The sequence below is a fragment of the Sinohyriopsis cumingii genome, chromosome 5 (genome assembly GCF_028554795.1).
Source record: "Sinohyriopsis cumingii isolate HCF-2022 chromosome 5, ASM2855479v2, whole genome shotgun sequence".
Classification (NCBI taxonomy): Eukaryota; Metazoa; Mollusca; class Bivalvia; order Unionida; family Unionidae; genus Sinohyriopsis; species Sinohyriopsis cumingii.
The window spans coordinates 91,586,296-91,603,473 of record NC_142965.1 but is presented as its reverse complement, the minus strand read 5'-3'; the positions used below and the strand labels follow the sequence as shown (position 1 = coordinate 91,603,473).

Here is a 17,178-nt window from a genome sequence, read left to right as displayed (position 1 = left end):
GTTTGGATCCCTTGTAATTGTGTAATGACTGGATGATGAAAATGTACTGTTAAACCCGTCATAAAAGACAATTCATACAACGGACAACATTTATTAGTCCCTTTTTTGTATTTAAAAAAAATAAAACTTCTGCATTAAGGACATACACAAAAGTCGCAAATATTTTGGATATTTCAGTGTCCTTTTATGAGCTTACGTTATAATAACACTGCGAGAAAATATGCACCTGTGTAAGACAATAAGTTATAACAACAAAAGATGTATACTCGTCACTTTTTTAAGAGAAAGCGTTGTACCAAAGATGAGAAAAAGAAATAACGGCAAAGCTGTACGGCATATAAGCATGTGGAAAATTCCACGGACAGATCTCATAGAGTGTCTTCCAGTCTTATGTTAAGGCATTGTGTCATTTGTGTTAGCTTGGAGAGTTTATCTGCGGCACATTGTTTATTAAAAAGTGATATATTATGAAACACGTAAACCTCGTCTCTATATTCATCGTTTCGTGTATTTCCTTTCATTTTAATGGACTCCTTTAGTTCTTTGCATAAGTTTTACTTTTCACAAGAAGCGGATTTCGTCTTGGAAAAGTGTTTGTTAGAGCCATTCTTGGATCAAAACCTGCACATGAAACTTTTATGTGCTTAGTATTGAGTGATAGCGATCTCAGAGTCTGTAAAAGATTTTGCTTTTTGGGAACTGTTTCTTTCTTCTTTGCGTCCAAATTTGTTCCTCTACACTGCGGCTTTGATAATTTATTCATCAGAGATTTACACCTCTTTGAAGTACATTTTGCGCCTTTGATGTTGAATTTCTTTGAAAGCATGGTATTCAATGGTACCGACAAGCTTTTAAAGTTTCCAGTTCTTGTTTCGTTTATCTGTCGGATTTTACCCAAAGTCTGCATCAAACTGTTGACTACTGGTAATTTCAGTTTTTCGTTCTTTCGTTCTAATCTATTACGTGTTGTTGACATTTTCTGTGGACTGAAGTCTTTTACTGGAATCTCAACTGGATCTACCAAACCTCCTTTCAACAGACTTGCTCTGGCCTTAAGATCAGATGAAAGAAACGATTCGGTAGGCTGCGATATTTGAACAGGAATTTTTGGTACCAGCGCGGGAGAATTCTGGAACTCGGGTAGCACTGGAATAAGGTCGTTAATAATATCTCGAGTGAAAGGCTTTCCGCTTTCATCATGTTTATTAATTAGGTCAAGTATTTCCGTCCTTAACGTCTCAAGTGGCATTTTCTGAAACACATCCTCTTGTTTCACCGGGACGGTGAAGATTGATCCTAAAAGAGAAAGAAATTTAGATTGGTCAGTGTTGCCATTACTTATACTACACCTACTAATACTACTACTACTACTACAAACAGTAAGAGGGGCCCCGAGTGACCGAGTGGTCTAAAGCGCTCTTCGTTACGGATCACTGGCATGTCACCTCTGTCTGCGGCGGTTCGAGTCTAACATTCAGCCAATGTGGGTATGTGAGAAAGCTTGCCAGTAGCTTCTCGCGGGTCGGTGGTTCATTCCGGGGTTTTCTCGGGTTCTTCCTCCACCATTAATACTGGCCGCCATGTATAGCTTACCGTGTGCTGCAAAATGGCCTTAAACCCCACAACAACAAACAGTAAGAACTTATGCTATTAGTACAACAATAACAATGCTACTATTAGTAATATTACTAACATTGCTTTAACAAAAAGAATCTACTACTACCACAACTACTACTGCTGCAACAATAATTCATACTGATATTTCTACATTTACAATTGATAGAACAAAACAAGAACTAATATTATTGCTAGTAATATAATGAAAAGAACTACTCCTACTGCTTATGCTACTATAACAATAGCAACTACTACTAGAATAAGGAAATATAAATCATAATTACAATAATAATAACAACAAGAATCGCAAGAACAAATTCTTTCGGCGCGTCATCTCATATTGCAACGTTTAACACGGTACAAATCATTCAAGGTCTAGGTCAATTCAATTTTTGTAAATGTTTTATTTACTTTGACTGAAATTAAATTGGTTTAAACAATATTTCATTTATGTCATAAGTTATCACATAGTGTTCATCCGTATCATACTTTTACATTTTCAACAATTAATTACAGTATATTTATATGTGATCAAAGAACAATAATCCTGCATTTAAGATGCAAAACTTAGAGATCAAAGGAGGGTCTCCCCACATACAGTCTGTCCTCTTTGTTGGACTACCTTTGTTATTTCCCATGTGAATCACGTTGAATGAAAGTTTTCAGAAGTCCATAATCTGTGCTGTTTTCACTGTAAAACCTGCATAACGTAAACTCTAACGGATATAACATTTGACTATATTGTGCAATGTATACTCATATTAAATAGCATCGATGGTTATTGTTTAGTGTGTAATTTTAGAGATGTGCGTGTGCGAGCGTGCTTGTGTGTGTGTGTGTGTGTGTGTGTGTGTGTGTGTGAGAGAGAGAGAGAGAGAGAGAGAGAGAGAGGTGGGGAGACTTAGCATACCGTGTACATTGATGATAATAACGGATATAAAAGTCACTATTGTCCAGGTCCGGTGTGTCATCATTTTCATGGTACTGGAAAGAGAAATTGCGGTGCACAAATGTATTCGTCTTCGCCAGACAAGGTTCCGGTATGTTAACATATCTAAGTATTGGAATCTTGGCTAACCAAGATGAAATAAACTTCCTATTACAGTTAGCCTTACTCAGGCGGCTATCTAATTAGTACGTTTCCTTTAAGCCTCTACATTCACTAGTGTTAGAATCTGATTGAACCTATCTTGTCTGTAAATTGAGGGGCCCCGAGTGTATGAATAGTCTAGGTCCAGTCAGGGCCGTAGAGAGCGATCACGGGCCCTGGTGTAAGAAACACCCAGGATTCTCCTAGTTCTTGTAGAAACAAACTTTTTCTTCTATAAAATTAAAAAGTGTTGTTCGGCCCCGTCCCCATTGTCCCCCTCCCCTCTTGTCGGCCATGGGGCAAGTAACGGCCTTAGCAAACGCGGCGCCCGATTTGGATCATTTTGGCGGAACCCCCTGCTCCTAACGGGAGGGGCCCCTGTGAGCAAGGCATTTGGAAATTTCCTTTTAAATACGTTTTATATTATGCTAAATTTAACATTCGGTCTTATCGTCTTAAGGCCGGCCATAGCTAATGTGCTTGCCTTTATTGACCACTGACACATCCACCTCTGTCGGCGTGAGCTCGCGTATCGGCTGTACCAGCGTAGGTATGTGAGAAAGATTGATAGTAACTTTCCTTGGATCGATGGTTCTTCCCTCCGTCTTCTCTGGTTTTAACCCCACCAAATATATTGGTTGCCATGTATAGCCCGTGTGTAGTGAAAAATGGCCTCAAACCCCACAAAAAAAGAAAACCAAGCAACATTTTGTGTGAAATTCAAAACCCTTTCAACCTTACTGTAAGCATGAAAGACAAGTAAACTCTGTCCAAATATATGTCGGTACACGCGTTTTCGGCCATAACATGTTATGTGAAATCTGATAGAAAAATGTCAGTGAAAACTTCAGGCCGATTTCAGTCATCATATCAGGCCGGTCCCTTTTTACAAATCATATTAGTAAAACCGCAAACTAGCGGGGAAATAAGGAAATTGTATTAGATATGAAAATAAATTCACTAATAAATATCTTCTTTGAAAACAAAACAGTAGCCACACCTGAAAAGTACGTCATGCTGAATGAATTAATATAAACTTTCCTTTTTATTCACTGATGCGCGTTGAGTGAGCGAATGAATGATGCAAACAGCGGTTTTTAAACAAAATGCGTCATACAAAAAGAAACTAACTTTCCTGAAATAATTAATCTTACATGCTGCTTAAACATCCATCTTCAGTTAGACACGAATTTGCCTAGAAGCTACTATGAAACAAAATATAGAAACTTAACAGATCTGTCTGCTAAGTTTTCGACTCGAAGGCTGATTGGTGGAGCAAACGGGTTCCACTCAGAAGCTGATTGGCGGAGAAAACGGTTTCTACTCAGAAGCTGGTTGGTGGAAACAACGGATTATCAGAAGCTGATTGGTGGATAAATATTTTTCAATGTAAGCAGCTAAACCTCTAGGCGAAAAAGAAAAGTTTTCAAAACTATTTTATAGTTAGTTTGTTTCAGCTATCATACTTATTTTGGCAAAATACGTCAGAAACTTTTAAATATCTTTTGTGGCCGGTGACGAAACCCATCGAGTTATCAGTAAATGCTCTATTATGGGGTGGGGGGAACTACTAAATATTGGCAAAAGCAGGTCACATGTAGGTCTACTTTATATACAGTTATGAAATTTGATGAGTGTTCGTATTTGAAATCAACAAAGGCAGAGGGTACATGTAGGTAAAAATGACGTCTATGTACTTTTCAGGCTCCAATGAATCTTCTTTTATTTCGCATGTACATGTAGCACAAGTTTTAGAGAGATTCAACTGTACGGCCATGAAACTTGATGTGTGCATTAAACTTTCTAACAAAAAGTTAAGTGTGACTGGAATGAGCTACTTTTCGTGCTAAAGTGACTTAAGAAAATGTTTTCGGATTTTGTACGGGAGATGAGACATACTTTTCTGAAGTATTTTTTGTTCCTTCATTTTTAAATATACAACAATTATCTCCGTATGGATTAGCATAGTTTACTAGGTGTTCAATTTGATAACAAACACCCCCACCCCACCCCCGGAAAAACCCAAATCAATTCAACGTCTAATATGGCGCCACCAATTGGCGCCCCTTAAACCCTGACGCCCTAGGCGACCGACTAGTTCGCCCATATGGTCAGTTCGGTGCTGACATTGGTCATAAATGTATGGCAAGATTTACCTGTGATTATGTAACCCTGCTTCCAGGAGTCAACCGAGATAGAGACCATTAAAAATAAAAATCATTTAAAATAATGGAATGTCAGTTCATCAGGCATAAAGGGAAAATATGCAATGGCTAGCCCATTGCCGGGCAAAAGACCAGTAAAAATAATTTAAAATTACAATGGAATGACTGGTGACAGAATGAGTAGTTACGCAATGCCCCACGCATTGCTGGAGGAATGATTGTTCATCAGTCAATCAATACCGGTATATGGTACGGTTAGATTGATGTTTGGCAATAGGTTAATTTTTTACCTCTCTTGGAATGCAATGCAAGACACGCTAATACGTTTAGCTACATGCTGGTTTACGGCGTGAATTAATTATCCGAAATTGTAAGTGGTAATGCGAATGAATATTGTTTAGATATTTGAGGGTTTAATTCATCAGGCCGGTTTTGCATATCTTCAAAAAAATCTTAAGGTGATACGTACCATAAAATGGTTTAGTGGTTTTCACTAAGAATTGTTCTGAAAATATTTATTTGTAATGGCGCATCAGAGTAAAGAAAACAAAAGGATTCCAAGGGTCTGGCTATTTCGGAGACAATATATCGTGTACAGAAGGTTGGATGTTACCAACGGCTTTTTCTTTTTTTTTTTTTTTTTTTTTTTGTCACTTACTCATATCATGACGACAACATCCTGGCGGAAAGGTCACCGTTGCATAACATCTGTTTACAAAAAAATTTCAAATGCAGATATCGTTATAAGTCGATTTGTGCTCAACCTTATTTTATTACCTAAAAAATGTAATAGATCCAGTACAAAAAATCTCGACAGTCAACAGATGTTTATATTTTGGGAAAGCAAGTCTTGTCATTAAATTGTAAATACTATATTATAGACCACAACATAAGGGTGGACATCATGTTTATTCGTGTATTAAGACCATCTTTTCTGCACTATTATGGACTGCAGAGAATAAATTAGCAATATTATTAATGACGATAAAAGCATTAAATACGTAAAACTCCTTATGAGGAGAAACGAACAAAGTCAGATATTAAAGTTCGGATAAGACAGACTCGTCTGCATCTTTCACTATGATATGATTGTTTGTAAGTTTAAAATCTTTTTATTTTAAATTTCATTGCATGTCAAAATAATGTAGTTTTGTTTACTAGGAACTCGATATTTTTTCAGAAAATAGTCTGACATTGACTCTTCACGTGTAAACACCTAAAGCTGATCTAGTTCCCGACCATGATTTCAGAAATCACTGAGACAAGTAAACAACTTATTTTATCCTATTCTTAGGGGGAAAATGATTGGTTTTTGTGAAGGTCTTACGTGCTTTTATACGTAAATACTTCTCGAAGGTTCTGGAAAGTTGAACCTCATCCGGGAATTAGTTTTACGTTTGGAGTTACTGTAAAATCTTTGTTTATAGAGATATCTCTCAGTTGGGCTTCTCAACACTGGGACGTAAAGGTGTTTCTATTGTTGTGTCATTTGGGAATTACATTTTAATGTTTATTCGAATTCTTTGGATTCAAAAGGATTAATTCTTTTTCCTGGAAATATATGAGTGCTCATACAGAATTCTTTGACAAAGACATTGTATTAAATTTTATTGGGAAATTCAAACACCGGATTATTGTTTTGTGAATAACACAGAACTGTAGACCTGACAACACAACAAAGAATACAATATATGTCATCGCCTTCCATCTTGGTTTCTTAGTCGGGAATCAAACTTGGATTAATGATTTCATTATTTCATTATTAGGACTTATAAAATTTAATTCGTGGTTTACTCTTGGATTACTGCTGGATTTGATTCTTAAAACCATAAGCTCTCTTCTTTTTTTTTTCAATTTTTACAGAGTTTTTTTCAGAAATAAATTATTGTTAAATTTTTCAAAGCTTGTTGTATTTACTCCTTCTTTTGTTACTGTTTATTCGAGCCTAAACAAGTAACATAAGATTGGTTACAAATAGATCACAATAAATCTGAAATGTCTACATTCAAAAACCATCCTTTCCCATGAATATCCAGCAACTGGGATGCTTAGAAGTTGAATAGACACAATTTAGATAGAACCATTGTAAACATTCTCATGGAAATCAATGTATATGTCTGGCGTATCCTACCCAGAGTTAATTATGTTACATCACACAGGAATTTCCATCGTAGATCCAGAGTTGAAAATGGTACTATATTTATTAGATGTTCTGTTGATTTGGAAGGACAGTTGCTCACGACATTTTTATATATTTTTAAATCTACTATTTAAATATTACCGGTTATAGAACTGCGCATTATTAATTAAGCGTCTGTGACGAAATTATGTATTGCTCTTTCTCACTAAACTACTTCAATTACGTAAAAACAATACGATAAACATAACCTCGTTGAATAGTGTCCAGCTTTAGCTCGCCATGGGTCGCAAAAGCAGCACATTAGTCAACTCGTTTTATAAATTCAATATTAAATCTTTTGAGATCCTCTCTATATTTCACCGTCGTGCTGTCATAACGTTGAAATGAGATGTTGCTATACTGATGTGCAATAATGCACGATAGTATGCCATCACACATAAATAAGTTTAATTTTAAAATGTTGCTTTTGAATCATGTAATGAAACCATTATAGACCTTAAGTTCGGTCAATATCAAGGTTTTTGAACCAGTAAACTCTGCTTCACATCGGTTAATATATGTTTTATCGTTTCACAAAACTACATATTCATACCAGCAAAGGTCAAAAATTGCGTTCTATTCTTTCAAAAGAAAAGGAGATTTTAGTTTCAGTTAGATTGACGTGCTCTGAAAGCGGCACCCACCAATCTTAGGATCACTCGCCTTAAAATAATAAAGATTATAACTATTGACAGGCATAGCGATTAATCACATACTGTAAAAATAGTCATAAATATATCACTTATCTAGGCTTACAGAATTAAGTTTCTAAATAAATATCAAACATTTCATAAAATGGTATATGAGATGATGCCCCCACCCCACCCCATGATATCATGTTTCAAGACAAGTAATTTGAAGACTAGTTACATTATGTTTCATTTTCATACGAGTTGAAATTGTACAATAAACGTAAAGAATTAATGATAACGTGTTTCTCAAAACCAAACGGACAAAATAGGTAAAACTTAAATAAACGTGCTATAACAAAACGACTTTAGTGATGATTTACCGTTCTAATAAATAATAAACAAAATCTATACATTTTACGAAAATGGAGCAAATTCATCCAAAGATAGTGTAACAAAAACGTAACTTTAACGAACTAGTCAATACTTTTTCAAAACCAAATAATAATAATAATAATAATAATAATAATAATAATAATAGAATGAATTTGTGTCAACAATAAGTTTCATTAATCTTCGAAAAACCAGTCTTAGATGCAGATATATAAAATCCCGTTTGAAAATTGAACATGTAGTTCTACCTATTAAACACGTGTGAAATGGTTTTGTATTTACAAAATAGTCCCGTAACATTTGCATTACATGGATTAGACTTTACAAAATAATCTCGTAAAATTTGCATTAAAAAGGCAAAACTTCACACAAGTCATAACATTGCAAATGACTCATTTGCCCAGCAAAGCATATACTTACGTTATTTTCACCTTGCACTGTTATTGCCGATCGTCGGGATAATGGTCGAAAAGACGGGTGTCTTCCCTGTTTTTGTACTGCATACCGTATATACTCCAATTATATGTTCTATGCTACAGTTATAAAAGTTAAATTTAAGCAAAATAAATAAACATCTGTTGAGTCTGATGCGGATAGTAGTTCTCTATGTTTGTATATTCCATTAAATACGTGAGTTAATATCTCTGGTTATTTACGGATTAACGACTAGTGTATGATATTAATTCATGCATTCTTTCATTTTGTTACGTTTATTTGAATGAGTTCGGTACTTAATTCTGGATTGTTGTTGTCTTACATCTTGTATCTTGTCAAACCTCAGATGGCTAGTGATTGATTGCTTATGACGTAAATAATGCAATATTTGAGCATAACTCAAGTCAGTCATACAAGTGTCCTACCAAAGGCGTAATAACGGAAGGTTTTGAATTACCTGCTTGATAATGTTTTCCTTGAAACATAAATAAAGATGAGATGAGATTTTGATTTTTAACGTAGCTTTAAAAATGTTTCAGTCACATCGCTATGATGTCTGCAGTGTGGCAGTTTTATAGTGATGTCTAGCACTGTCGCACCATGTCACACTCAATCACAAGAGGCCGACCAGTCTTAACAATAACCTCTTAATGCTGAGCGCCTAGCGAGGCAGTTGCTAGTATTATCTTTATGTCTTTGGTATGACTCAGCCGATCGAACACGCGACCTCTCGCATCTGAGGCGGACGCTCTAACCACTAAGTCACCGGAGCGTTATAAAATAGAGATTTCTTTCCTTTTCTTCCATACATCTTGTCACAATACCAGCTGTATATGTTTGCTAAGATTGAAGCGTATGTATATTCAGGGTATTGTGTCAAGTTGTAAGAAAGGAGAGAAGTCTATATTTGTTTTACAGATCCCCCCTCCAAAGACAAGGAAATACATTGGTGTTGTTATCGTGATTTGCGGTGGTGTGGGTGCGCCGTTACATGTGAGTCATTTACGTCCTTAATAGAATATTACACATGTAAACCGCTTCCTTCTCACGCTGAAAAACGTTACAGACCGGAATGCACATAATGTGACACGTGAGATGATTTTTCGAGCCCACCCATTCCCACTCTTGTGATGCGGACTCAAACCATGAAGAACCAAATTTAGAAGAATTCCTTCAAGTCAAACTCTTGTATCGACTCTGTCGATGGTAATCTCATATTCGTGATTGCTCACAGCACACAGTTTTGGTTCTGGCAATGGAAATTAATATATTTAAGACAAACCGTTCACTTTTCTATTGTCTGTATACACGCGGAAAGTTGTATCCGGTCTCGGCACAATAATACATGGCCACTTTTGCTTGGTTCTATGAAATCATTTTCCAGCAAATGCTGAATTTCTTTTTTCAAACATTCATGTTTGGGAGGATTATTCCTGTACGGATGCTGTTTCACTGGTGTGCAATCTACAATTTCACCGTCATCGTAGATTTGATTTGTTTGTCTCGGAACATCTGGAAACAGGTTCTCGTGATCTAATAATAGCTGTTTAGGTTTTCGTTTTTCTTTTACTTGAAGAAGTGGAAGGTTTTGGTCCAGGTTTTTAAATATTTCTGAATTCCGAAGACGGTTTGCACCAAAGTTACTTAGTCAGATTTCATTCATCACTTAAATCCTTGTAGTGTGGGACAGGTACAACTAAATGGACTGCATAACAAATATGGATATCTTTATCGGCATACTCTTTTAACATATTTACAGAAGTATTAATGACGTAATTTATGGCACTTGTTCTTTAACTTGATAAGGACCATAGTACTTAGTCCGAAGAGGACTTTGAAGTATGGGCAAGAGAGCCAGAACTCTCTCACCAGGCTGAAAGCTATTTTCCTTCGTATTTCCTGTCATACGTTAGTGTAATTTTTTACTTGGTCTTAGGTAAGGGACCGACACAGTCTACCTTTCTTCTGCTAAATGATTCAACATTTGCAGAAATAGATTGCCAATGAGCTTAAGATATCTCTTGATTGGGGTTTCCTACCATTTGACAAGTGTGACAAGATCTTTGGTTTTACAGTCATCACTTTTAATTTACGGCCAATACAAATGATTCATGATCTTGTGATAAGTCTTACTGGCCCCTAAATGACCAGCAAAAGGCGTTTCATGGGATGCACCAAGCATTTGATGTCGATACGACTAACGAACAACAGTTTGATAGTTCAATGACGACTCATCACCAGTTGTATACTTCTGGTAGTCTCAGTTTGTTCATACGGACCCGTTGTTTTGTTTAGCAGAATGACAAACAGGTGCTTGCGTGGCTTCGGTTTTGCTAATAGCCATCTGAAACAAACATTTCAGGATCGTGTTCCTGTTCGACCATGAGTGATTGTCGTTTGTTACTCTGATTACGTGCTAACACCACATAAGAATCACTGTTGTAATATCATAAAGTTTATACTTGCCTCCAACATCCAAAAGAACATGCACTTCACAATTCTTCTTTAATGTTTTATTGTAAAAAAAAGTACAGGATGGTATTATCGCCTGTTTAAAATAAATATTTTGAGCTCTGCAATTTCGACGAACAAAGTATAAATAAATAAAAATCCCCTCATCTCTCAGAAAGCTGAAACAAGTTTATAGAATGAGAGCACAGCGTATTATTTATGTTATACAATTACCAAATGCACAGTAGAAAAAAACATACGTAATTACTAGAAAAAGGATTCCAGGCATTTTCAACCTATATTTATTTTGTAAGATATTTTGCAGTCATCAGCTTTCTTTTTTTATGGTTTCAACCAATCACAAGCTAGAGCTAAGGTACAAATGTACACCTTGGAGTACGTGATGTTATTTTGACCTCCACTCGCGTCACTGATGGCCTATTTAGATCATATGATGATGTTTATCTGAACCTAGCACTTCACCGCTCCGGTGGTCTAGTGATTAGAGCGTCAGCCTCGGGTGCAGGAGGTCGCGTGTTCGATACCCGGTGCAGACATATAAAACAGATATAAAAATGGTACTAATAGCTGCCTAGCTAGGCGCTTTGCGTTAAGAGGTTAGTGTTAGGACTGGTTGGCCTGGTGTCAGGATAATGTGACTGGGTGGGACATCATGCTATATATCTGCGGCATGATGTCCTAGTGCTAGTCATCACTCTAAACTGTCACACTAAAGACATCGTAGCGATATGACTGAATTTTTTTTAAAGCTACGTTAAACATCCAACACACACACACACACACACACACTCACACACACACACACACTTCGACTATGACTTCAAATTAGAAATTGCGATTCTTAATAGTGTACTTTTCTTATAGTATATAACAGAATTACAAGTGACTTTAGTCGAAATTCTTTAGTCTGAAAATTTCCTGGAAGAGGAAAAGTAGTCGTCACCTTTGGAGGCGTAAAGAGACTAGTAATTTCCCCGTTAAACAAGAAAAGGGCCAGTTGGTCGTCTTGTAAAAAGAAAGACAGGTTTTAGTGCTATGACGCCCAAGTTCTGAAACAGAACAGCAATAAGGTACGCAATTTTAGTTTCACGTAATATTCGATTATTTGATTGTTTGTTTACGCAAATGTATTTGCTATTTCTAGGTTTCCATATTGTGTATCCTTCATTCAATTTCATGGAAATGTGTTGATGCTAGAGTTGTTATGCAATTTACCTTTTAATTTTACAGTTATCAGTTCATTGGTAGAATTGATTGCATGCGATCCAAATATTCATATGTGTATGATTTCATAGGGTTGTATGAAATAATGACCTTGTTTTGTTAGGACGATACAGATTATCGTGAGTTAACGATACTTACTAATTATATCTGATTTTGTAATGTTTGAATAATCTAGTAGGTTAAGTATTGCTGTGAGTTACAATTTGTGAATTTCATGCAATAGTAATCAAACATGTAGTAGCATATGTAAAATAATACGGTAATATTCGATAGACGCTCGCGTGGTAATTTAAGACCAGCCGCTGGAAGTGAGGTCAATGTCCTACCGTACTAAATCAGAATTTACGCAGTGTGTGGATAGCCTACATGCTCTGGGGTAACGTGAGGTAATGTTATGTACGTCCAGAGAGTGGGTATACATACATTATGGGGCAATTTTCCTGTAAGGAACAGCTTTCGGCGAGAGAGAGAGAGAGAGAGAGAGAGAGAGAGAGAGGTGGGGGGGGGGGGACAGTCTGAAGGCAGAAGCTCGAAAAAGAAGGACGATGTCAGAATAAATGGACCAGGAAGTCTATGAAGGGGAAAAGCAAAGAGCTCAGGAATGATGAACTAGGAGACGTTGATATACGGTCAAGAGAGAGGGCGATGCAAATCAATCGTGGACATTGCGCTCTTTTCACCTCTCGTTATTATGATGAAATAAATCCAAATTGGACACTACTGTTAAATTATATTGATATAATCTAACTTGAATAGGAATTGCCGTCATTAATTTGTTCTAATTAAATGTGTTACTTTTTTGTCAAAGGGGGCTCGTATTGCTTTATTTCTTACCAGTACTCTCGCTCAGTTCTCTGTTGAAATTATATTCTTCTTTCACTTCCGCCGGGCTATACTATTGAGGGAGGTCGTCCTCTAGATAACGCCAGCCAAATCCAATTAACCACCCTTCTTACTAAGAGGGCGACGTTACAATATAGATATTCGTAACACACTAACCAATTTGTTTTAGCAACATTAAAACCTGAACTTGTGTTTAAAAGGGCGGGGGTGGGTGTGGTGGGGGTGGGTGGGGGTTAATTTTAGCCAGTTCTAATTCTTTTAATCTAAATTTAAATTCACTTTCTTCTTTTTTCTTTTTCTCTCAGCATCAATATTTCCTTTCTACTTTTTCTCTTTGCTCTTGCGTATGTAATAGCCTATCTTCTGTCTCTCCATTTCCACTTTTCTGCTATTGTATTTGTCTCTGTTCTCTCAGCAACTGCATTTCTCTTTCTTCTTTCTGCAGCTGCAGTTACATTTGTTTCTGTCGTTCCTCATTCTAAAGCGATCTTGTTTTAAAAAATAACAAACTACTTGCATCTGGTGTTTTAATTTAAATTCTATTATTTTCATTTCAGAGCCAGATAGAAACTTACTAATCAAACTCAAAGAACTTTCATCGCAAAAGTCTTTATCTCCGCTAAATATTGGACCCAAATTTTTTGTATTTCTTGATTCGTTAAAGAGGCATCCACCTTAGAAAGATCATATTGTCTGGCAAGCTGGAGCAATTCATCCCTTTTCAAGGACTCTCTAACCCTTCCTGAGTCGGATTAAAATAAAGTTCTCCCCTTTAGATGGCATTGCAGAAGCTTCTTGTTTTTCTATAGATTTCTGAAATATATGAAATTAAAATACCTGGGACATAGAAAATTCCAAAATAAGTTAATTTAAATTTTTAATAAATATTGACATTTTCTGAATATTCTAGAGAAATTTGTATCCAGTACGATAGCTGAATTTTCTATAACAGCTCCATGGTTTTAAACTAAGTAACTGAAAAGAGCAAAAGCAAATAAGTTTTATAAAATTCAACAAATCATTTACTTCCGTATATTATAAAGTGAAAATTTAAAAAGAACTTACAGCATTGTGAATTAAATCCCAAATAATCCTAACAGTTCTATCACACGTCTAAATGCACGAAGTTCTAACTGAATTCCAGTATTGTTCTAATTAAATTGAACGTGTTGATGTGTCTACAGTCTCTAATGTGATGATGTGTAAATAGGATTGAATGTGGTGATATGTTAACAGTCCGAATTCAATATAATTCAAATTAATGATTTATTCCAAGAAGCATAAATGAGCACTTCGTAATTCCAGTGAATAATTTAAATGAATGATTTAGTCCAAGAAGCATAAATGAGCACTTCGTAATTCCAGTGAATAATTTAAATTTAAAAAAATCCACCCACATTAAATACTAAACACAACATTAAGACTGATTCTGCTTCGGATGTTGAGCAAAAATGAGTAATTGTTATGTATGTTAAATTTGTATTGTTTGTTGGCTTGTTAATGATTATATATTATGTACATCTGAATTCTATAATTTGTCTAAAATCAAACTAGTGGCGTACCCCACCAGAGATGTTTATTTTGTAAACAACATAACACAAAGCTAATATTTCTTTAAGATTGTAGATTAAATATTCAGATTATTACCTATGGAGGTAAACATGTTTATTTGGGTCTAGGTTTAGAACATCAGACTTTCCACTTGGAAATTCTTAAACTTGTTGGAAACTTTGAATCTTTAAGAGAGGATACTGACCTACATCCTGGCTATATTAGTGTGTCTTAGCTTTTACATAACGTTGTTTACTTAAATAATTAATCAACCTTGCCTTAATTGTTCAATTTTTAAAAAATTGCAGGTTTCTGCTCTTTTCTGTTACTAAGTTTAAGACCTAGGAGTTGTAACATAATCCCTAAGTAAACAAGCTTTTATACCCCTCCATTTGACCTAGATCGCATTTAACCAATTTCTGGAAAAGAAACTCTGTCAGTATAAAGGAAAATTTATTTTCTGGAACCTTCTAAAATCAGAATCAAGACTTATCTTTAACTCAAACTGAAGTAAGCATATTTGCAGTTCATAATGATTTGAATATTTAATCTCTTATCATAGAGAAATATTATCTATGCATTATGTTGCTGAACAAAATAAATGTCACGGGTCAGGTAGACCATTAACTTTATTTTGGACAAATGCCAAATACAAAACACAGATATACATTATACATATCATTGAAAAAAAAGCCAACAACATAATTACAAATTAGATATACATAACACGAGTTTCCCAATTGTATTGAGAATGTTCATCAGTGTGTTTAGGGACGTCACAGGCAAGAATTTAAAAAAGTTGAAACTGGATCTCATCGGGCCCAAACGTCGATACTGGATCTCATCTGGTTCAAAAGTCGATTCTGGACCGCATCTGGTCCAAAAGTTGATACTGGATCTTATTTAGTCCAAACGCTGATACTGGATCTCATCTGATTCAAACGTCGGTACTGGATCTCATCTGGTCCAAACGTCGATGCTAGATCTCATCTGGTCAACAGTAGATACTGGATCTCATCTGGTTCAAAAGTCGACACTGGATCTCATCTGAGCCAGATGAAGTGTCATGGGTTTGATCTTGTAAAAACTGAGAATGAAAGGTTCATAGTAATATTTAGCATTAGCAGATATAACATTTTGAGAAACATTGGTTCATGTTTTTGACACAGTGGAAGTTTTAGAACAGTTCTCTTGTGACAACTTTTGCAGAATGTTTTGGTTGTCGTATTTCTGGTTCCGTTGTAACCATTTCATAAGATTGTTTTTAATGTTTGATACAGCTGTTTTTTTGTTCTGTTTTACAATGGTTTTCCATACCACATTTCAGCTTGGAGATATAGTGGATCTCCACGTTTTCCTCTTGCTATTTCTAATTACACGACCACATTTAGCTCGGTACATATAGTATTAATTTAGATTTTCAGTTGTTGGGGTGGTATTGGAATGCTTTAGGAGAGTCTTCTTTTCTTGACAAAAATGAAATGAAAACAATGCATGCCTGTAAAAAAAGACGATACGGTCAGGAAAATATGATAAAGAAAGATTTAAAAAAGTAATATCTTTTCCGGCACGGGATGTTTGTGAAATGAAGACAGAAACAAAAATAGGGTACAAGAAGATGACGTAGATGACTGTACATGCATAGATTTGAAATAAAAATGTAAAGCATGCACTGCATGGTCAATATTCAATGTTCAATGGCCATTGCAATAAGTGCAATTTCAATTCTGAGCTGCGACTTTATCACTGATTTGTTTAAAGGAAATAAACATTAACTTTAATGAGTGAACTTGTCAATGGTTAGTATCATTATCAAGGCAAAAGGTGCACTCTTTCATGTTGCATTGTCTTTCAAGCATTTTTAAATATGTTTTCAAACACTTCCAAAAGATTTCGAGTCTTATTTTCTTATAGAGATTGTATTTTCTCAGTAAGTTATGATGTTCATCAGTGCTTAAATAGGACCCCCCCCCCCCACCAAACAATTAAAAGAAACAACCAAAAAAAAAACAACAAAAAAAAAACAAACAACAAAACACAATTAGCGTGTACAACTATAAAGGGACACTAATCCATGTGATAACTAATTAGGTCGCACATTTTTCATCCAATAAATAATACCCCAGTTTACTTATTGCTTCTGTAAAATATGTAAGAGAAATAATTCTGAATTTAGAAAGTGATACATTCCGTTTACTCCAAACATTTTACATTCTGTCAGATAAATTCGTGGAATTTTTCAACAAATTCAAACACTTTTCAAGATATGAACTTCTCAAAATTCAAGGATTTTTCATCGTTGTACGAACTACGTCTCGTGCATCGTTGTAAACTGTGAGAAAGGCAGGGTGCATATTCCTGTCGTTTCTTATAAGAGCCAATGTGGTGGTTCAAACAATCACAAAACTTGGGCAGTGTTAAACCTTAAGGCATTGCAAACGGATTCCAATTCTCAGCCAAGTGTTCATACACAGGTTTCATCTCAATTCATATTTAGTATAAGACCGTGTGTTAAATTTAATCAATCAAACTGTTTTATAATCGATGTAGTTACTCATTATTTTTTTCATTTCGTTGTAG

At 35.5% G+C, this 17,178-nt stretch overlaps 2 long non-coding RNA genes across 4 annotated transcripts in view; one reads left to right on the top strand and one right to left on the bottom strand.

Annotated features, from left to right (window-relative positions):
* The window catches only part of LOC149799751 (uncharacterized), a 43,686-nt gene extending 29,737 nt beyond the window's left edge, over positions 1-13,949 (top strand). Inside the window, exons 4-5 of one of the 3 annotated variants that reach the window (XR_016421231.1) lie at positions 11,887-12,050; positions 13,605-13,949. This is a non-coding gene — a long non-coding RNA (uncharacterized LOC149799751). Of the gene's footprint in view, positions 1-11,844; positions 12,051-13,604 lie in introns of all 3 variants that reach the window. The other 2 variants (XR_016421230.1, XR_016421229.1) reach the window with 2 other exon arrangements.
* Positions 76-8,649, bottom strand: LOC149799752 (uncharacterized). The gene is made up of 3 exons (XR_016421227.1): positions 8,494-8,649; positions 2,528-2,601; positions 76-1,296 (listed from the first exon to the last, which is right to left on the bottom strand). It is a non-coding gene; the product is annotated as an uncharacterized LOC149799752 (long non-coding RNA).
* Positions 13,950-17,178: the final 3,229 nt, after the last annotated feature.